Source organism: Pagrus pagrus (genome assembly GCF_965226575.1).
Source record: "Pagrus pagrus genome assembly, chromosome: 21".
NCBI lineage: Eukaryota > Metazoa > Chordata > Actinopteri > Spariformes > Sparidae > Pagrus > Pagrus pagrus.
In genome coordinates this window covers 12,625,877-12,648,825 of record NC_140208.1, presented here as the reverse complement: position 1 = coordinate 12,648,825, position 22,949 = coordinate 12,625,877, and the positions used below count along the sequence as shown (strand labels likewise).

The 22,949-nt window shown below is 41.6% G+C and overlaps 1 protein-coding gene across 1 annotated transcript in view; it reads left to right on the top strand.

Moving 5' to 3' along the window:
• The first annotated feature begins 7,541 nt into the window (after positions 1–7,541).
• Positions 7,542–22,949, top strand: part of LOC311250020 (protocadherin-15-like) — a 195,494-nt gene continuing 180,086 nt past the window's right edge. Inside the window, exon 1 of the mRNA XM_084341511.1 lies at positions 7,542–7,705. The gene's annotated coding sequence lies outside the window, so the exon portion shown is untranslated. The remainder of the gene's footprint in view (positions 7,706–22,949) is intronic.

Here is a 22,949-nt window from a genome sequence, read left to right as displayed (position 1 = left end):
GCAATATACAGACCATGTGTAACATGAGATTTATTTATTTACAGTAGTGTGTGAAGGATGTGGTGGAGTTGAGGAGTCTTAGAGCCTGAGGAAAGGAGCTGCTACCTTGTCCGGTAGTCCAGCAAAGGATACTTCTGTATTGCTCGGCAGGCAGCAGCAGGGTGAATAGGCTGTGGCTGGGGTAGGTGTTTTTTCTTAGTGTCTTTTGGGCTCCTCACTGTTTTCGTGCTCTGTAGATGGGTATCAATGATTTTCTTGGAGGGTTTAATCATGAGCCTTCCTGTCCTGAGCCGTGCACAATCTATGCCAATTTGTGATGTTTCCTTAATTACTTTAGGTCAGAGTATTGCTTTGGCAGTCATAGCAGATGTTGTCATTGTAAATGGATTTACCCTTCACCCAATATCTGAGACAGTCACAGAAATTCCCATCAAGCTCACAGTGACTGTGATGCACTCCTACAGAGGTGGGCCAGTTAACAAGATGTATTTTTGCAAAACTGTGGCCAAACTGTGGAATACACTGGCACTTGATGGTGCTTCATCCGTGTTTTCAAACCATTTTGCAAGTGAAAAGACTTTAAAGATGCAATATGTGATATAAATCCAATTTAAATTAATCTGGGCATGATGCAGCGAAGCCCAGCAGTCGGACTTTGACTGTTCGACACACCTCTGAATTTTCATGTGTTTCAGGGACTGTACGAAAGATGTCAGTGCAATTTCCTGTGTCCACTATGTGGCCTATGAGAACACTCACTACTTACATGTCAGTTTCAAGTATATCAAGAGTTGATGGCACCATGAAATGGTGTAAATGAAACAATGATTGTCAAACAATGCTTACTTTTTGATGCCAATAGGTGGAGCATTGACTATGGCTGCAAATTGGCATGTGGATGTGTTATGGCTGGGACTGTGATAAAATGTCAAATTGGGTGAAGATTGGACCATGAAGAAGGACAAACAGTTTTGACGTTATCTGTTGCAGAGATATTTAGCCCTTTGCCTGTCCTGTTGCATAATACCCAGTCCCTGTTTGGGCCGTGGTTACTGGCAGGCTGCTGAGCCCGGTTGAAGGTGCTCCGAGCTCCTGGTCCAGGCAGACATGAGTCATCTAGAGCTGTACAGCTAAGTTAGCAAACTAGCTAACGGCAGCCAGTGGATACATCCTTATACTGTATAACTACAGAAGCAATTAGCAGTCACTCTGGTGATTCGCTGCCCACTGTTTGTTTGGAGTGACCTTCGACAGGTGGACAATTCTTAATTATCGCACCTTTAAGAATGAGGACAGTCTTGTTGGTTTTGCAAATGAACGCCTCGTTAACCGCTCCACCTCTGTTAAAGTGCTGTGCAAAGCAGTTCCCCTGCCCTTCTCTATCAGACCTTATGGGATTGTCTCCCACGCAGTGGATGAGACAGGCTTAGTAACCCCGTGCCCTGTATCCCACACTAAAGATTATAAGTGTTTATCTTAGTAAGAGTACAAAGGAAGGCACATCCACTTATTAAATTACTGTCATGTCACAAGGCACATTTACTGGATGTAAATTAAGTAAAATAAATACACAAAAGATTGGTGTTAGTGTAAGGAGAGGAAAGAGGTGACAGTAGAGGAGACAGAGGACCTCGATCCATATACTGTATGTGGATAAAAGCAGCACATGATTAAGTTTCAGTTTTTATGAAAACGTTACAACTTTCTACCTGCCTGTGTAACTGAGTTCTGCACTGCGGTGCCTCTTCTTCCTGCGGAGACAAGCAAGGGGAAAGAGAATTTCCCCCTTATGGATCGATAATATTATAAAATCAACTGTGATGCGATGGTATGCTGAACCACCAGACTCTCGGGCTTTGTGCCTCACACTGCACCGCTTTTTATTTCCATAATAGCATGATCAGACATTCAGTGTGCCATCTACTAATTGTAGCGTCTCTGATTAGCATTATTAATCACTGGGTGATCATTCCTTTTGATCCATCTGGTGCTTTGTTGGAGGAGACAAACCTCGCTTGTACTGGTGGTTTGTCTTGATAAGTTCAGGCCTACTGATCTTGGCTGCCATTCCCTGAGCTCAATAGGATTTGGTGTAATCCCACAGAGTAGAGCAGAGCAGATGGACACACAAGTAAGATCACAGTGGTATAGGGGCTATAATTGGCCTGGCCCTTTGCCTGCAAACCCCTTTTACTGGTAGTCATTTCAATCCTTTCATTATGTAATCACATTTGTAATTTGAGTAACTCTGTAACTGTTATGATCGTCTGGATCAATGGGTGACCGATATTTCATTTAGAAAATCCTTTTACTGAAAGCACAGTGGATGTAGCTGTTATAGTTGTTGCTTGATTGGTCATCACATACAGTAACTGTGCTGTAATCCCACAGAGCAGATGGACAGACAGGTAGCTTTGCAGTCATACAGGAGAGTGAACTGGCTTGGCTCTCTGCCTTCATCCATCAAATGTGAACTTTGCAATCAAATTAAGAAATAAAGAAAGTAATTATGAGATTCACTCTAATATCATTGAGCAGATGGCCGTCTTACAGCTGTCACTCTTCCTATCAAATATTTAATTAACAAAAGATAAATCGTTGAATAAGGACACTCTTGACTGAGCTGCATTATTAGAGCTATTGTAGTCGTCTGCTCCGTGACTCTGGATATTGTGAGTCAGTCTGCTGGTCAAAACACATCCACATTTCAGAAGATAACTTTTCACAAAACACAATGATATTCAGAAAGCACAACAGCTTTCCCATAATGTCATTGTGTTTTGAAAAATATTGTTGGGGTTTTTTTTGTCAAATCTCAGTGTTTTCAGAAATGTCATTGTGTTTTCAAAAACATCTTTGTGTTTTGCGAAATGCTGTTTTTAGGAAGCTGCAATGAAAATGTATTTACAGCAAGCCGTTTTGGTTGCGTGTGTTAACTATAGGCCTTCCCCTCAGGTCACCAGGGTCCGTGTCTTGTTTGGAATATGTTATTATTGTTCACTTTTATTGTAACATTTCATCTTTGCATTTTTGTCAAATGTCGTTTTGTTCTCCGGTGTTGCTGTGTTTTGACCCTCAGGGCCACCGTATTTAAAGGTTAAAATCTCTCATGGTAGTAATGTGGAGAACGTTCCTTCCTGATTTGCAGATGACGCACCTTAGTTAAAGAATAGGAATGGCAACAGCATGATGATTTAGGTCAGTGTCAAGTGTAGGTGAAGTGTAGTTGGCACCAGTCATTATTGCATGATCTGATACCGCCTCCATGGTGCTGTTCCATGATGAATGTTGCTCCAGGACCATTATTAAAACTGACCAATTACATTTTTGTATGTCATGGCTTTGCAACTCAAGGAAATAGACAGGAAAAGTGTTCACATGAGAGCAGAACATGTGTTTAACATTGTGAAAGGGTCCATTTTAACCAAAAAACATGTTTTTCCCCAAATCAGGGCTGCCCATATTTGGAGTTGCGGGTCAAAGTGGGCTTGATTTGATGGTTTGTAGCAAAAAACAAACACACACGCACGCACACATACATATAATATGCATCACTGTTAATGCTATTTTTTGTGAGGTGAAAAGCTCTTTAAATAGATAAAATAAACATGGAATGCCTTTTCATAATCTGGGCATGTCAGGCAAAATGACAATTCGTGTAGGAAGTCAGTCAATTAACGGAAAACAACTTTTTTTTTTTTTTTTCCATCTGTTCTTAAGTCATTAACGCAGGAGAGAAAACAATTTAGATAAGACTTAGAAAATGGATCACCAGATTTTTTTTTTTCTCACTTGCCTCCGTGGGCTTCAGTTTAATGCCATTACACAACTTAACAAAACAGCACAATAGCTGTTTGCTTTCTGCCCACGGTCAATCATTACATTTCAGTTGTGGCACTCTTAGAGGAAAAGTTTGAGCATCCCCGGCCAAAAACCTAACCAAGTATTTTTGTTTCCTTAATATAACCAAACAGTGAGAGAAAACTGAAAAGAAACAGAAAATAATAAGCCAAAAAGACTTGGTATTTTTCCTGAGTTTAATTGATGTTCCTATAGCAACATTAATTAAGATCTTCTTGGGGCAACACCAACATGTCGATATTAGATACACTATAGTGAGTTCACCTCTTAAGCACTACCTACTGCAACATCACTTATAGCACATTTGAAATAACTCCTGGGATCCAAAATTTAACTTCCTTACACCAAAACCATTTAGTGCCAAACCTTTTGATGACCGGTGATGGAGCACTCTGTTAACTGTTTTATGGTGCGCTATAGGGTAAAAGCGAAACTCGAATTCTGTCGTTAGCACAGGCACAGAGCTTCAGCTTCTGACTTTATTAGGGAATTAAGATTTGAGGATTACATTAAAGCTGTTTGTTAACAGGATTAACAAATTGCAATCAATTTGAAGTCTTTTTTCAATAAACTTAGCTGCTGGGAATTTAGCAAGCTAGATTTGTCTTAAACAATTTGTCAATTTCCTGGTTCATTGCATTTAACAGTAGCACAAAGGAAAAAGCAAATAGTTTGCTCACAGTAACTGCTTTCTTTATCAATGAATCTACAACTAAAGTTTATTTTGGGTCTACTTCTGTGCCATATAGAAACATATATGTGAAAGTAAAGCTGGATGACTTGACTCAAAGCAAGTTGGGTAAAGGGTTCCTCAATTTTAGATCCTTCTCCTACAATTAAGCGTCCTTTTTCTGTCCAGACAGGCTAACAGAGTCGACGCCAAAGTAAATTAAGTCCATGTTTGCTGTCATTGTCTTCCAGTAGCCTTGTTTTCCACTGCTATGTTGCTAAATTTTCTTTTTTAAGTGCCAATATCTTGTATGGGGGAAGAACAAAAGGCTCACAAAATAAATAAGCCTTTGCAATTGCCTGGAAAGTAATCTCTTTACAAAACAAACAGTGAACAGATCAGCAGGCTGAGAAAAATCTTTATAATATACAGAGCTCCAGAGCAGGATTACACCAAAGTTTTCTCCAGAGACCTCAGAGATTCATCAGCCCACACTGACAATGCATAATCAACTTTGTACAGAGTCTTTGCAGGAGTTCAGTGTGGCTCCTTGAATCTGCATATTCAAAGTAATTATTTTAAAAGGCGCTGGCTGTGACGCTTCTCCAGCCAGCGTGCATTCTGCATCTCCCTTTGTGCCAATAGGCTGATTACAGCATCAGGACTATGTGGAGGAACAACATATTTTGTAAGTCACGGGGGACTTTTTGTTCAGAGTTATCTGTCAAAACATTTTTATAATAGATGTCGTATCATATGTATGCTGGGCGTGCAGCATGTGGCGTCGTTGTTAGAACTGCTGGACTCCTTACAGCAATAAGGTAGTGAGCTCTTTGTACAAACACGTGCAGGTTAGGTTTCAATTTATGAATAGTTTAATGTTATGTATGCTGCAGAGCTTTGGAAAGTATGAGAACTACTTGAAGAGGAAAATGCATCGAGGTCAAGTAGTACGGTGAAAAAAACAAACCTATCACCGGAATAAATGTCGGCAACGTACTGGATATTTCTGACAAGCACGCAAATGTTCAAACTTTTAGGTTTAGGCACAAAAACTACTTGTTAAGGATCAGGAAAAGATTATGTTTTGATTTAAAACATCTGCTTTGGTCATCACAAACACAGCTGGATATTATCACAAGGTCTAAAAAAACCCCAAAACAAATATCCAGTGGTTTCATATTTACAAATGTTGAACAAGTGGGGTCACTGGATTGGCAGACTTCTCGCCTAACTCCACCTCCACCTCCAGGTATGAAAGTCAGCTCATCACATTTAATGTGATATGACACATGCTGTAGAGATGACAGTTTGCGAACGTATCTGCCAACATTTTTTTCGGGCGACTGGGCTGATTAAAAAAGCCTTTTGGTTCTCCAGAGGAAGCCTGATAAATTGCCTCAAGTGATGTCACTCGTGTCTGTGGTCGTTGGTGCTGAGAACTGCAATTTTGAAAAATAATCTGGGAATCTGGAATGTAAAGCCGAGGCCGCGGGCTCGATGCTACATTAGCCACGACTAGCATACAGCAGCTGAATATCTAACCAAACTGTGGTCAGGTTGCATTGCAGGCACTGCAGGCCCAAGGAAGAGGAATACCCTGACTCTATGCTCTGAGGGAAATACTGTACTTTTTATTCCACTACTTTCACTTCACAGATTACCTTAGAGATTCAGGTTTTACATAGAAGACATACTTAACGGCCAACTAATCAAATACGATGACCTTTATGACAGGGCTCCAGCCCTTCATCTATGGGTTGAGGTAACCCTCATGTAAGTGTACTAACCCCGTGTGTCATTATACTCACTCTCATGCCGATGTGGAGTCAGGGAAGTTTCGTAGTCCACAAAACTTTCCCGGAGTTTCACAGCAAAACAGCGTTGCAGCATTCTCCTGAACAAGTGAAGTAGATGGGGACTTGTTTTGGGGGTGAACTTATCCTTAAAGTACCTGCAGTGCCATAGTTGGATGCTCAGGTAGTAAAGAAAACAGGAAGGGAAGCGACCAAGACTTTGCTGACACGGCTCCAGAAGAGTCCGACGGGTGACTTCTCTTTGGAAACAAACCTTACAACAACTCGGTGTAACAAGCACACAGAAACAGTTCATCCTGAATAAATAAATGAAGCTGCTTTAAAGCTCCAGAGGAGCATGAAATCCGAGTGTTAATTGCACTGTGTCATTTACCAAAGACACGGTGAGACAGGCCATGTAAAGAGAGTGGAGAGAAGAGAGGATGCCAGGGCTTAATTTAAGGACACATAGAGTGTGATGGTGGAGATGATGACGGATCAGATGGAGATATCTGATCTTCTGATAACTTTTTTTGTTTTTTCACTGAGTGGACACTGACGAGTTAAACATTTGGTAAGAGAGCCCAACAGTGCTCCTACGTGCCTCCCTGTCCGCCATGGGGCGCAGGGAGCAGAGCGGAGCGGAGAGGAGCAGAGCGCCCGGCCGGTAATCCGTGCGCCTTTTGCCGTGGACATAATTAGATTACGGCGGTGTGTACCGATGATCACTGCTGCTGCCGCCGCTGCTCCTGCGGTAAATGCACGGCTACCTTACGACAAAAGCCTCCCTTTCTGACTCCGCATCGTCTCTCTCTCTCTTGTCGCTATAGTCTCTCTGTCTCTCCCCCCTCCCTCCCCTCCCCTCCCTTCCAGTCTCTCTCTCTCTCTCTGGTTGAGAGAGCAAGGGGGAACACTAGAGCAGATATACTGTTACCTCTCTCCTCTCACAGGGAGCTCGCAGTTACCTTCCAAGTCCCACACTGGAGACTGAAACTAAAAAAAGACGACTGACTTGAGGAGCGAGGGACTATTTTTTTTTTCTCCTCCGCGCAAGGGGCCACAACTGTCTCACATTTCGCGCGTGTGACTTGAAAAACAAATAACTCATTTTTTTTTCTTTTCATTTTTTTTTCTTTCTTTTTTGCGTCTTGAAGGCGCGGACGGCGGCATTTCTGTCCCCCTCCCCCTCCTCCTCCTCAACCCCCCCACCTGCCACCCCCCCCAAAAAAAGTGGGCTCGGTGTTGGTGGATGAGTTGTGTGGATGTTATTTCCTGGATTGTGTCTTCGGGCTGTGTCTTCGCTCGGCCCAGAGACGGCAACAGTGTGTGGAAAAGTAGATTTGAGCGTCAAACATATGGCTTCAACGAGGATAACGCGGTAAGTCGTGCACCACATCCCTCCTGAACCTGTATTATTCACCGGAACACGTCCACTCGGACTTATTTTACGCATGTGTGCTGATATTCCCTTGTCTTCCTCGTGCATTCATGGGCTACATAGTTCATACCCCTCTGCAGCAGGGGGGGTATATTCCTTTTTTATTTATTATTTATTTATTTTGGGGAAGGAATGAAGTTTGCGTAAAAGGAGAACAGACCTAACACGAGGATATAGTCCACAGCTGCTGACACATGCTTTTGAAAAACTCTCCTCGCTTCCTACATGACAGCATCGACTCCAGTAGTTTTGGACACTTGGAGCAGGAGCCTCTCCTTCCTCATGCTCCAGGTTGTAGACGGCGGGGGGAGAGGAGAGGAGATTCGCTGTCCGCGGTGCTGAAACCGGCTGAGGGGGATTATTGCTGCTGCTGCTGCTGCTGCTGCTTCAGTAAATAGACGTCGCCTTGAATTAATTCGAGACAAGTCAGCACATTTATATGCAACACGCTGCTTTTAATTGATCCCACATCTTCTCCTGCAGTTTGTTAAGACACGATGATGAAGGTTGATCGCACATGGATTTTGTGATTTGCACCAGCCGCCTGGCACATCTCAGAGCTGATATACTCTTTTTCTTTTCTTTTCTTTTCTTTTTTTTTAACGCAGGGTAATCTGAGAGAAGTTGTCTTCTTTGTGTGTTGCAGTGTGATGGGCTGAATCCATGTACATGTGCAGTTATTGATCTCTTGATCTGTCATCGTGTGGTGTGTTTTCAACAAGTGCAGTGAATATGGTCCCGTCAGAAGCAAAGCAGGCTGCCACACAAGCAGCCTGTGTGTCTCGGATTATGCAGACACACACACACACACACACACACAGACAGAGAGAGAGAGAGAAAGAGAGAGAAAGAGTCATCCGATTACCTTAAATTAGTGCAAGCTGTCGCCTCCTCACTACAGAGCAGATAGTGAGGGGAGAAAGTCAAAGGTAGGAAGTGTATTTGTTGAATAGGGTGCAGCTCACCTTTATTATGAGCCCCTCTCCTGCTCTGGCTGTTAATATGTGAGCCTTTATATAAGGTGAAGCTCTGCTCAGTCAAGTGTGAAAGTGGATTGTACACACAGGTTCGGTGCTAAATAACCAGCAGTGACAAACACATGACAAAATATCCTGTGTGTGTATGTGTGTGTGTGTGTGTTGGAGAGAGAGAGAGAGAGAGAGAGAGAGAGAGTGTGTGTGTGGATTATGTGCTTTGGGTTTCTTACCTGTGTGTGTGTGTGTGTGTGTGTGTGTGTGTGTGTGTGTGTGTGTGTGTTAGAGGGGGGGTCAGACAGACAGAATGTGTTTTGTGAACCTGGGACCCGTCCACTCGTCGCCATGTCAAATCCTGTTAGTCACGCTGGATGACAGAAGCGCCAGGACTTCGATTTAAATAACTGCTGCTAAGTCCCACCCTCATGAAAGGGAGGCTGTCTGTGAGGTGATGCTTCGCTGTAGTAAAGAATATTTGTTCGGTTAGTTGTTAGTGCAGGAGAAATGTGCGTTTTGCCAACCCTCCATTTAAACAAACAAACAAACAAACAAAGGCTTTTCTGGTGTTCTGATCTTGCTTCACTGAATTCCTATTTTAGGGTCAATCGTTACTTGTATCACTCTGGCTTTGATGTATACACTCATAACTGTTGATATTAAAAAATAAAAAAAATGCCAATTAAATCAGAAAGAATGTATAATTTTTACTCAGATCTTTGACATCATGGCCTACAATCAGTCTACAGTCAGCGCTGACTAAAAGTTTCTGTCTTGACTCTGTATTCAGCTGATTCCATCCACATCTTGAGACTGGGTAATGCTTGACATGAAGGCCTTTGTAATAAACATAAGCTAACAGGTAAAAACATGCTTATTAACAGTAATAGGGCTATATAAGGGTTAATAACAGCATCATGAGCAGGTTTATTGTTAGATTATAAGAAGCACAGAAGACACTTGTTAACAGGGCAACACTTTAAAATAACCATCATTAAAGAATGGTACATTTATAGTTAGTATATTGTATTATTTCACTGTTTTCAAACAATGAAATGCTTTATAAACAAGTTTAACATCAAATTTGATTTTTTTGAGCTATTTAAAAACCACTACAAATACGCCCTGCAGCACCAACATGTATATGCATTGCTTAATTCAGGTGTTCACTGTTTGATAAAGATAATTTAATAGTGCTACAGATGCTATGCCAGTGTTCCGGTGTTATAAAGGCTTTGTCGCCTGAGTTGTTTTATCCCAACAGCTGTAAGACTGGAGTGGTGTTGTGTCCTAACCAGGGGAAAACAGGGTTATAGGCAGCGCTCACTAACTAGCTTTGTTTCCACGGAGCTTTACTCATAATCCATTACAATCACCTGAGGCTGCCCCTCTGACAACAGTGGAGAAACTCTGACAATGACCACAGACACACTCAAAAAATACTTTCCTGGCCCCCGGCAGTCTGAGGTTAACACCTAAACTGTGGTTTCAGTTTAAGGAGAGTTCAAAATCCCGTGTGATTCTGCAAGAGCAAAACAGTTTGACCTTGCATGACCTGTGTCGGTGCACACAGAAGCAATGGCCCCAGAGTTGCACTATTTGAATAGTTCAATTCAGAAGAGAAAAAGGGTTTTTAGAAGTTTACCAGCCATTTTCATCATGTTGAGTAACTGCGAGGAAGCATTTTGTGTGTACCAATGCAGGTTTCTCCTTGAATACAGAGTCAGGTTAAGGTTTTTGTTAAGGCTTAATTTTTAGCTTCAAGCAATGTCGTTACAATTCCCCTCAACCTTGACACTACAGTACATACTTATTACATGAATGCATGTTATGAAAACAAATCAGACATTTCCATCATGATTCTGACTCAGATACCAGATAATGTTGGCGTTGCTGCAGTCGTCCATTTCCACACACTGATGCTGCAGATTGTTTTCTGATGGGCTTTTTTTTTATCAACTCTAGACACCATCCGATACCTTCATACAAGTCCTCTTTATAACTTTATTTACATTTACTTTCTCCTCACCTGTGACATCTGCGCTCTCTCTGCATTCGGTCCCATCCTCCCAGTGGCCACACTACCTATTAGAAAGATGTCATATTGAATTAGCCACACTCATATGAGCACAGCTAACTATTCTCATTGCTGACAGAAAGCAGGCTATGGTTGAGTTCTTCAATTTCTATCTGAGGGTAGACGTGGGCAGAGTGGAAAAAAGTGTATGTTCTCTTTATTCTTCTTAATACATTTTTTGCAGTGCACAACTTCTATGCATAAATAATGTAGCAGGAGCCATTTTTCCTGTCGAATAACTCCAGTTTTCCCTCCGTGTATTCCCGAATACACGCCGGCTTTGTTATCTTTGTTTAACTAAACTCATCGTTTTAAATGCTCCTTTCAAACTTTTCCAGACAGTGTTTTTGTACCTCTGCTGGGAGGTATACATTTGTTGTCATGCTCACAACAAGCTGTCATAGACACGTCTCTTTGAGTCAGTCAGGCTGCTGTGAACAACACTGGCTGCTTTCGAACTAAAAAAGGTTCATTTATGAACTTAGTTTAAGTGTTCCTGTCAGATGAAAGAACGTGGTGAAAATCAAACGAAAAATCCGGTCACATTACCCTACTTTACCCAAAACTGCACAAAGAACGGCTCATTTTGAAGGTAGATTATTTGACACCCAGACAATAGGCCTACCATTCTCTTTTGTAACATTGCAGCTGATTTAGGGCTTCGGTCTCTTTACAGAGCCACGAGCATCAATAGGTGTGTGTCATTATAGCATCGCGCTACCTGTGTGGATAATGGAGGAGGTGTAACTAATGTTTGTTGGTCTATTTTATCCCTGTGTTCTGCTACTGATCTAGATTCTGGACGTTATGTCGTTTAAAAGGATTGTGGAGGAGAACTACTTAATCATATGCTCTATGTATTCATTAATTTACTTTTTTTAGCCTGCAAGTAATTACAGCGGCTATAATTGATATTTTAATTACAAATTAAAGGGGGGTCTCTCATTGTGATGAACCTGCAGAGAATTATCACCTGAATCTGTGGCGCCCCTCGGGTTCATGATGCTTTATTTCGAGTTTCGGCTCATTGTTTAATTGCCTGCCCTCAAATCCATTGTTTTGGTTTGCGCTCTCTGCTCTCGTATCGTTGTTTTCATCCACAGCAGCTGTTTTCTGTGGAAAAGCCCTTAAAACACATTGTACGCTACATGCAGACAGACACAGTTAGCAATTAGCTGGCGAACATAATGGAGCAATTAGCGACTAAATACACCTCAGGAGTTGGTAAAGACCAAAAAACAGAGCTAAATGAGAGTGAATATTGTGCTTACATTCATCAGGTTGGACCGAAACAGGAATCTAAATGAATCATAATATTGCTTTCTAAGTGCTGAATGTACAAATAAGAAACTGCTTGTTAACTAGTGTGCCATAAAAACTGAAAAGGTCACTGTTCTGGTCACTGCGCTCTACAAGAAGACAGTAAAAACCTTGTGACCCTTTAACTCTAATCAGGACCCATATTGCAGAAAGGTGAGACATCTGTGTCTTTTTCAAATTTTAAAAAAGGTCGAGGCGTTATATAGATATTGTAAAAGTATCAAAACACCAAATCTACCGAGAAAAGTATGTAGTCCATATTCAGAAACTGTGCCCTTTAAACAAGCTGTCAGGACTTCTGAAAGGTTGTGATGTCACAACTATACAGTCATCTCGACCCAGCAAGGCTAAGGTAGGCTAAGGCCAAGCTGACCAATCAGGGCTTTTCGGGAGGCACAGTGTGTAACACAGTGTTTCAGACAGAGGGCGAATAGAGGTGCTGCAAAAATGGATAGTATAAGAAAAATAACACGTTGTTTTTACATTAAAGCATGAAAATAAGCATAATATGGGACCCGTCCAGTCTTCTCTGGCACCCAGTCTGTTTTTTTATTTGATCACAGCAGTAAACAGAGATGACTTACACCAGAGTTTAGTTTATTTGCGTTAATTTTAGGTGTTCCACTCCTTCACGTACCGGGCGAAGGTTCGGATGACCTTGGCCATTGTGTTCCAACTTCAAGGCGAGAGCGTTGATCCTCACTGACATTTTGTTGGAGTTTGGAGCATGCGGTGCCAGCTGCTGTTTTGTACGCTTCTGTGTGAGGGATTGAGTTTACATTCAACAATACAGCCGAGTTAATTGTTCCTAACAAGATTATCTGCCTGCTGGCCAAAACACTGCCTGAAATCTGCATATCTGGCAACCCAGGCAGGGGAAACAAAGAGGCAAATTAGCGGGAGCCGCCTAACTTATTTTCTTTGTGACCAAATTTTTATTCTGTTTATTACTCATCAAGAGCATTATAAATTTTATTGAATTGTTCACAGCGAGTAACCACTTTATTTAATTCCAACAGGCAACATGAGAACAAATGATGAAGAAAGCAAATTAAGGAAGTTAGAAAAGCAATTTAAGCTGAGTAACGAAGGGAAATAAACACTCGACATGAATTCACCAGCATGCTAACTTTCCAATTTATACCTCATTAGATTTTCATTTCCCTCGACTTGTAGTTTCTAAAACTGGGTCGAAAATTACTTTTTGGTGGCTTGTGGTGGGCCCCCATACAAGGAGAAGTTTACGAGTGTGCTTAAATCCCAGGACGAGATTAAATGAACTCAATTTTAATCTCATGTGGTGAAAGTTCTGAGAAACCCCTGCCCCAGTTTAACACCCTAAGAGGCGTCGATCTGATCAGGGGCTCCTAAACCTCTTCAGTTTTGGACCCAAATAAGAAAGAATTAGTCAATGAGCCATATTATAACACGGCGCTGTGTTTGCCATGTAGACTCACCATCTCCACTGTGGATGCTTACTCACAATTTGACATATTGAGGTAATGATACATGGCCAACAACAGTTGGTGCAATGGCAATCTCTTTAGTGTCGCTTGGAATGTAAAAGTGGGACATAACCAGTGGGCAATGAGGTAATGAAGCAGCAGGCTTTCACCCATGTTGCAGCCACCTCAGGCAGCCTCCTTTTATGCCACCATTCTGGAAACAGTCAACACAGCTGCCGTGGTTATTTAGGGTCACAAATGTGTTATTTTACAAAAAGACCAAGTGCTATTACAGGGTGCACACATAATGGGTTCAATTTCTCTGTATGACCTGCATTTCAAGGGACTGAAGACATTTTTGTTGTATCTGGAAGTGTTAGCACTGTGATGCACTGTGGGAAAACACGGATATAATCATTAATTTATTGGTACGCTCCACTAAACAAAGCTCCCACACTCATAGAGTTCAAATGCAGCACAAGACCAACAGAAGCAAAATGACTCAATACAGTGAAACTGATTTGCATTTAGCTGCCATTGAACCTCAACACAGTGGGTCAAGTCCACAGCTCTGACCAAAGAAGAATACCTGAATACCTGACAGCAGGTGTCTTTTACACTGCTTTTTGAAGTCACCAATTTGGTCCCCATCACTTTTAAAAGCATAAAAAAAAGCTAAAATGTTAACTGAGATTAAATTAATTTTGATGTGCCATTATGCAATTTTCCCCCCCGCTGTAATTATCTGCTGTTAACAACCCCTCATTTCATTGCCTAAAACTGCGTGTAAAAAAGGACCCAAACGCAGACACAGAGGCAGGCAGGTTCAACAACAAAAAGCGAGCTCTAATGAAAACTGATAACCAAAGTCCAATCATCCAAAATGTGATTAACAAAAAGGAAGGTAACAAAAAAAACTTGGCTACAAAGAGAATCCAGAAAATTAAACAGTGGAACAAAAATGGAGGGCAAACCATAAAGCACACAGGGAGCACACCACTTTTCAATACAAAGTGACGTCCTTGCCCACTACTACCTGGCTATGCTAAACTGTGAGCTTTCAGTAATATATTTACTATATTACTTGTCGTGGTAATCAGTATTCACCCAGATTTTGAGCAATGCATTGTTGAAATTCATGCTGCCACTGCCACAGTTACACAGAAAGGGCCCAAACACAAGACATACAGGCAGACAGGCAGTAAAACAAAGCGAGTGTTTTTCCGCTGTCGTCCAAAATCCAAAAATGCAAACAATAAAATGGCAGGCAACAAAAAGGCAAGCGAAGGAAAAATGCTAAAGTAATACAAAACCATGGACAAAGCAGAAAACCAGGAATAACTCAGAAATACAGAGAATGCAGGGGACACTGGGAACACAGGTGAGCAGGAAGTTGAAAGTGACAACAGGATATAACTACAAGAAAAACCCAAAACTATCACAGCCACCCAACAATAAAGGTGAATGGAACGTATTACAGGACTTGTACTTGGATGGAGCTTTACAAGGACCACACACACATTCACACACTTATGGCAAAGACTACCTTGCAAGGTGCTGACCTGCTCATCAGGAGTGCTCCTTTGCCACACAAAAAGCCACACGATATTCCTATGCTTAGCCACTCACACATTAAATCACACACAGCCATTTGGAACAATGTGGAGTTCAGTATCTTGTCCAAAGGCACTTTGACAGGCAGCCGGAGCCGGGGATCAAACCACCAACTATGTGATTAGTAGACAGCACACTCTGCCTCCTGGGCCGCAGCCGTCATGGCCTAAAGCAGTGCTTAAAGCAATGAACAAGTTACATTTAAAGCCGCTCTAGTCGATATTCGGATGATAACAATTGGTCAAATGACCCGCAACTAACGTGAAAGGTGGCACGGCGAAGCATTTAGCAGCTAAAGAGACAGATATTTTTCTCAGAAGTTACTGGAGTTAACAGTTTCTCTGAGTACTCTACAGAGCATGAGCTATATCTTTAAATTTTGTATTATTGGTGAGCCGACCCTTAAATGATAGTCCATGAGCCTGAGAAATGCTTCCTTTTGGCTTTAAGCCTGAAAATCCTTATAATTCACCAAGTGTGCATCAGCTTCCAAGGTTAATCTCCGACGTGCATCCCATGCTGCTGGGTGACGGCGGCACACACACGCCTCACAAATATCCCAAAAGCAAGCATCACTTGTTGCAAACATACATTATGTCTTACTGTTAATGCTGATTGTCTACATTCGTGTATAACTGCATGTGTAGACTTACTATCACAGAGATTTTTGTTCAGAGAGTCGCAGACGAGCGTACCAGGAAGCCAGTGTGTCTGATTTAAGACCTGGAGATGCTCCGAGGCTGTAGTGTGATACACTCCAGAGTGTTAGGCACTTTCAGCAAAACACACTCACATGTAACTGTCAGCAGAAATTCCCATTATCTGTGAAACACTGTAAACAAAACAAAAAAAGCCGATGTGAGAGTCGGTGTCTGTGTGCCTGTATGAGGGGGAATTTATCTCCTTGTGTTGGAGACAGAGGATGCTATAGTGTGCGACAATGCAGAGTATTTATGTGTGTGCGCGCTGGAGTGTGTGTTAGTGACCACATGCTAAGCCACAGAAGGTTGCCAGTGTTAAGTCTCGCCTCTGGCTCAGTGTGTGTGTGTGTGGGGATGTTTGTGTGTGTGTGTGAGGGAGAGAGAGGCATGGAGATTACAGTGGCTATTGCCAACTTCAAAGTGTCTACTGGTGTTGTGCCAGGTCAGCATGTTTACACAGGAGAATTGGTGTTGGGACACACGCACACACACACGCACACGCACACCTTGTACATGCACACGTGTAGACACACCTTATCTCGTGTTATGGCTCCTGAACATACACACACATAACACGCACACCGCCCAGAGTGCATTGGTCTTATCAGTGGTCCCAGTGAGTTAGGGGAGGCATTTAATCAGGGTCAACGCACAGCTCTTGGCATCAAACTGATTCCACCATCTCTCTCTCTCTCTCTCTCTCTCTCTCTCTCGCTCTCTCTCTCTCTCCCCCCCCCCCTTTCCCCCTCTCTCCCCACGGAGTAGTCTGGTTGGCTAAATATTTCTCAGCAACACAATTTTGTTCCAGAAAAGTTAAAACTGGATCACTGGAGGCTTAAAATAGTTTCACACTCATAGATTTACTAACTTTCTCAGCTATTTTTGAGAAAGGTTGTACAAGTCGAGGAGCCAGCTCTGCAACATGCTGGACTCGTTGCTTTTCCCATCCGCGTCAGAGCGAGTAGTAGTGTGTTTCAGCAACAGTTAAAGAAATAGTTCAGCATTTTTGGGAAAACACTCTTAATCTCTTTCTGGTGGAGGGTTAGATGAGAAGATCAATACCGCTCTTGTAAAAAAGCCTCAGCCTTTCCAGTGGTTACAATACTGCCTCCCAGCACCTGTAAAGTGCAATAATTAAAGGTGCTATATGTAAGATTAAGAATTTTGGTTTAAAACATTAGAAAATTAACTAAAAATATTAATAAATGACCTTATTTCATTGTATTGCATACATATCTACTGAAGTTAGCATGCTAACTACTTATCCTGGGGCCTGAAAACCGCTTTCTCTAGGCTCCTTTGCCAGCAGTGTAAACACCAACTATCTGGCTAGCTGCACAGCTAACTGAGTAAACCGTAGCTACAGTCATAAACATAATACAGTTAGCAGCAGTTAGCTACCCTGGTGAAATGCTGCCCCTATTTGCTGGGAGTATGAGCTTAAAAGGTGGCCAATTCTTACATATTGTAATCCCACTTAGGCCCTAGTATAAATGTAAGCTGTAAAGAATTTGAAATAATGGCAGTGCAAGATTATCATTCGCTCAAACTGAAATGGTGTTATATAAACTCAAAATAAAATTAGCCATGGTGATTTATTATTAATAGCTCAGGGTACAACTTTTGAATATATAATGTGAGGTAACACATGGGGATGGGAGTGGATAGGAGAGGCTATTTTTACTAAACAATGCCAAACTCCCTCGTAATAATGACTCATCAGAAGATCTCATTGTGGTAACGATCGCATGTGCAACAAAAGCAAAAATAGCTGCCGACTGGTTTATATGGGAAATATTTTACTTTGTCATAAGAACCTGATCCTGTATGTTCCAGCGCTAATGAGGTCCAATTGTGGTGGCTGTACATCAGCATGTGGTTAGGAATTGTTAGACTCTGCGCTCTGTCTGATGTTTGAGCACAGAACTGCTGTACAGTATTATAAATATATAGTGAAAATGTAGGTCAAACATTAGAGCTCCACAACTGGCACGTAAAACCACGGGAAGTACCAAAGTAAAAGGTTTGGAAATAAAAACTAACAAAAGTCCCACACATAAGTTTTCCATACACAGGCACTTTTCTGAAACCTGAGAGGAGCCAGTCCTGGCGTTTAGGAGGAGCTCAGGTCGTAAAGGTGTGGATTTCATGCACGTATGGTGGGTGAGGATTTTCTTAGGTCATTGAACAACCTTTTGGGGGAAAGATAAAGCTTAGAGCCCCACTGATGAGACTTATCCCTTCTTTACGGGAAGAGTGTTAAGTCCTTTTGATGTCAGCCATTGTGACTTGAATGTTCGCCTTTTTCTTTTGAAACCCTGACAACGTTTCCCCGACTTAGATGTGACAGTGCTTCTAAAGAGGCTGTGCGGTTTCTAGATTTTGAAGATTATAGCCCTACTAGCATACATTTATTCAGTGCCAATGTAACTGGGTCATGTGTGCCTTTATCTCGTTGTTATAATTACACAAAATCTATGTGGTTACACTTTATTTTTCGACTGGGAGGACATCGAGTCTCCAGGATGTAGGCTGTATGTTTTGAAGTGACTCCGCCTCTGATTGGCTTGCAGTTATCGTTTTTTGTATGACGAAAGCTTTGACGGCTTTATGGTCCCAGTATTTCATGCTAAATATATCCATCAAGTTTTATTATGGGAAAAGGTCAGGAATTTGAGGAAGGGAGATCAGTGGGGTTTGTGCCCACTGCCGAGAGCCTGTTCTCGGCTGTCCTTCTGCGTCCACACACCCCTAGGTGCCCTGGTAGTCCACTGGACAACCATAAGGAGGTAGCTAGTATGTCATTTCCTTACTGTATGTTCAGTGTATGTCTGGTGTTAATGGGCTGTGTGTGTGTTTTGCTTGTTGCTGTTTTGTAAAACAGTCAGTGGCGAAGATGATGCAGCAGCTTGTGAGCAGTAGTTTCCCCAGTAAACACAGCAACCACTTCGGCCTCCTTTCCAAACAGGAAACAACAACTCACAGATTCGCCGTAACAAAACCGCAGGAAATAGACATAACAGTGCTACACGGTTTGATTTAAGAGTAGAGAATACAACCAATGAAGGCAACCAATCAGAAGCAGAGTGATATTTTTCTTGCAAGAAAATACAGCACACAACTTCCCCTCATACTAAATCCTAGACAAGCAGCATTAATTTAATAGGATCTGAACATCAGCTATGTCAAAGCGGGGCGATATTGGCTTTGTTTTCATTGTGGTTTAGAAGATAAGACCATAGTTGATTTTTTTTTCTTTTAAGGGTAGTAAAAACTTTGGTGTGAAAAAGATCTTGCCAGTTGATGTATGTTGCTGAACAGTTTATCTTTTGTAAAGATTAACATTCTGACTGGGCAGAGGCTAAAAAGAAAATTGAAAACACAACCATTTCTCTTGCTGTGTCACTTCTTCATCGTGTTCACCCCACTCCATTTTCTCTTGTTCTTCTTTTTCTTCCTGTCTTTGCTCTCTGTCTGTTTTCTCGTGCTCCCTTCCCAGAACGTGAAAGCCCTGCAACTCAAAGAAAGACAACTTTATGACCAATTATTTTCACTCCTTCATCAATTATTCTCCCAGTATCTCCCTTTTCATTCTTCATTCTCCCCACTGTCATTAATATTTAACAAAGCTGTCAGTTTTGAAGTGTTTGAAGAGGACAGGTTATTCCCAGCTATTTCTTAGACTGCCCATGACCTTGATCAGGCAGGTCTAAATCAGAGAGAACCTAAGAAGTCTGGCTTTAAATATGTTTTTATTTGTTCCATTTGTTCTAGATAGTGTATTTTTCTTTGTCGTGGAAGAGATTAATTATGGCCTGTTTGTCAAGACAAAAAAGTATATTAAATCAAACGCTGGGTATTCTTACAATTACTGTAACAACTAGAACATTTTGTCTTTTCACTGGGAAAATGTATCATAACATATTGTGAACAGGGCTTGCTGTCTCTGGCTGGCTCAACATGTGCTCACCAAATCATTCATTCTTGCATCTGTTGATTTGTCCCTTTTTTCGGTTTATCAAATACTGACTTAAGTTTTTAAAGATTAGCTCTGTGTTGTGTCGATGTGCGTGCCGATCAGCAGCCGGAGATCATTGGATCAGCAGGTTTTTGCAGCCAAACTCAGGTGACAACATTTAAGTGGTGTTGGCAGCTGTGAGCTGCGTGCAAGCCCTGACGTCTGTTCCAGGGCAGTATGTCAGGCCTGCATAGTGAGCATGAGAATTAGTTCACTAGGCTGACAGAAGCAGATTTTATTAGTCTGACATTTTCACAGAGAGAATTCGCCGAGGATTGAGGGTGTTAGTCGTAGCTTGTGATGCTAGTGTTTGATTCTGGGTCAGGTGCTAGCCAGAATGTGTTATAAATGTGGCCATTACCTAAATGGCTCACTTTTCCAAATTGGCCAAAAGGGACTTTGGTGTGATTGCTTTAATTTGCAGGGTGAAAGCTTGGTTTAGTCTGAGAAAATGACTCAAATTACATAATTTGAGAAATTTTGCTTGAAATTTTAGCTGTACTAGCGCCATGGCTAAAAATATGGATGCAATGACTGTCAGTTGGTTGGTTCATTGTTCGGTCGGTCCATCACTTTGATCCAGACTGAAGTAGCTCAAAACTTTTCAATGGATTGCCAAGTCATTTAGTATGGACATTGATGTTCCCCACATAGTACTGCTGCTTGTTTCAATTAATGATGCTGCTGATTATCTGTGTTTAGTGCTAATTATCAAATGTTAACATGCTAATCCACTAAACTAAGCTGCATCAGAAGAAGAATCTTCATCACGTACATTCATAGAATGTATCCTGGAGGAGTAGTGGGCAGCCTCAGCGCCCAGGTACCAACTCCATACTGTACGTTGGCTCAAGGGCCTTGATCAAGGGAAATATCAAGCAAACTGCATACGAAAATAAAGTTGAACCCAGGCACCAGTACTAGCCACTGCTGCCACGGTTGAACTGCTACCTCATGATACCATTTCATTGAGAGCATGTTAGCATGTTGGTGTTAGCAACAACAACATTAGCATGCAGGAAAGAAGAAAGAGGTGTGTTTGGCAGGGAGGTCTAACAAATGATGCTAATGAGTTGCATTATGGGAAGCGTAGGATTTAATGTCTTTAGAGCGTGACCAATACACAAACTAGCTTACAGGATATCTCAGCCTCTGCTGCACAATTATCTCCCACGTTTTTTTTTGTTTATTTCAACTTAATGGAAGTACGGTACTAAATTGCTAGATGTTCCAGCCTGAGATGGCATGTTTGAATTTAGAAATAAATCTTGTGAAAAAACAGTTAGACCCAATTTAAATTGGGCTCCTCAATAATGTCATATGAATAGTGAAACATTTTTCCTACCTTAAAAACTCCAGCCCGCATTTCATTCCATCATTGTGGCATGTCAAAATTTGATTAGACATTTGCTTGAGACAGATGCCATCCCACTTAGGCCCTAGAATGAATGACTGTCAATACTTTCCTTCCCTTAAGCATCAATATGAAGACTTCTTAGACCTGGTCGGACAAATGCACCACTTACTTGCGTGTTTTCAAGACAGAAATATATGATAGCTGTTCTGGAAATGTCAGTTGTCTCCTAAACTCTTCACCAAAATCAGTTTCTGAATAAATTTCAGGCAAGAGTCATACTCCAAATTACATTTCTAACACTGGTTTCAAACTGTTTTTCAGCAGTTTTGAGTTGTCAGACAATCTCCATTGTTACTTTATTTTTTATTGACTTGACGCCTGTTCTCCAAATTTAATAGAAATTGCATAATCTGATCTCCAGAGATGGAGTTTGGCCTTTGAATCGTCAAAGAAAAAATTCTCCCATAATTGATGAGTTCAGATCGAATGCCAGTGCGAGGTCATGACTTTTGCTTTCACAGTTTGTGCAAGACTACACAGATCTGTAAGCACTGCTGATAGAGAGAACTCCTGCTGTAATGTGTCGACCAACAAAGACTAAAATTAAGCGTTCATAAGAAACACAAACCACCAAAAAGCAAAATATCGTTATTTTAAATATATATGGAAAGCAGAAACGTTGCAATTCATTTCTCCTGCCAAAAATAATGTTACTATTGAGATTTCAGATTTCCTGACCCTGCGGACTCACTACCGTTAAGCTTTGGATTCAGGTGTGCACCTGCGTTTGCTTGTTATATTTTCACCTCAGGTAAAAAACACAACTTTTCAGTGGAGGACACATAGTATACTTGAATAGTATATAGTATATTTCTATAGTAGACATGAAAGGGCTCTGCAGGTAACAACCCCTGCAAACAGGCTGTAGATGTCACCTTTCCAAATGTTGGCTTCCTCACTTTGGAACACATTTCTCCAATTAGCCTTAACACTCGACAGCACAACAGCAAGTGCATGTCCATGCATGTGAGGGGTCTTTGAGTGAAAACAGTGACAGCTACAAGCTCGCTCATTGTTAGCTGGAGTTTTTCCAGAAAATGAGTATCAGACAAATTGAAATCTGAGCCACCAAACATTAGAGGTGAAATCAAGCGCGTGAAATGAGATGTGAGATTTATTGCCATCCATACAATTATGTGACTGTGAAATAATTGAGGAGCAGAGAGGTGAAGGCTATCTGACTGATCAACCATGGTCACCAGTGGCAGCACAATCTGTCATAGTTAACACCTACTTACACCATGTTAACCCGAGGGCATGCCTCATTATTCACTCCTTCACATATGAATAGCAACATGTGAATGCACCCCGTATTGTGTGAGGGAGGACGCCCTTACACAGCAGCTCATATCTACACTTTTCACATTCATATAGAGCACGCTCCATTGTGTCCTGTATTGAATATCTTCCTAATGTTGTGTCACCTGCTGTCAGAGAGACCTGCTCAGGAGGGGAGCAGGAAATGAGTCATCAGGGTTTAATGGAGGACAGGAAATAGATCATCATAGCTTAACTGTACTCCAGGTCCATTAGCTGTGGAGTAAGTGAAATGGAATATGTTGGTTGGTTGTAAATTGACCTCAAATAAGTGTAGAGAGGAGTGAGAGGAGAGTGTTCCTCA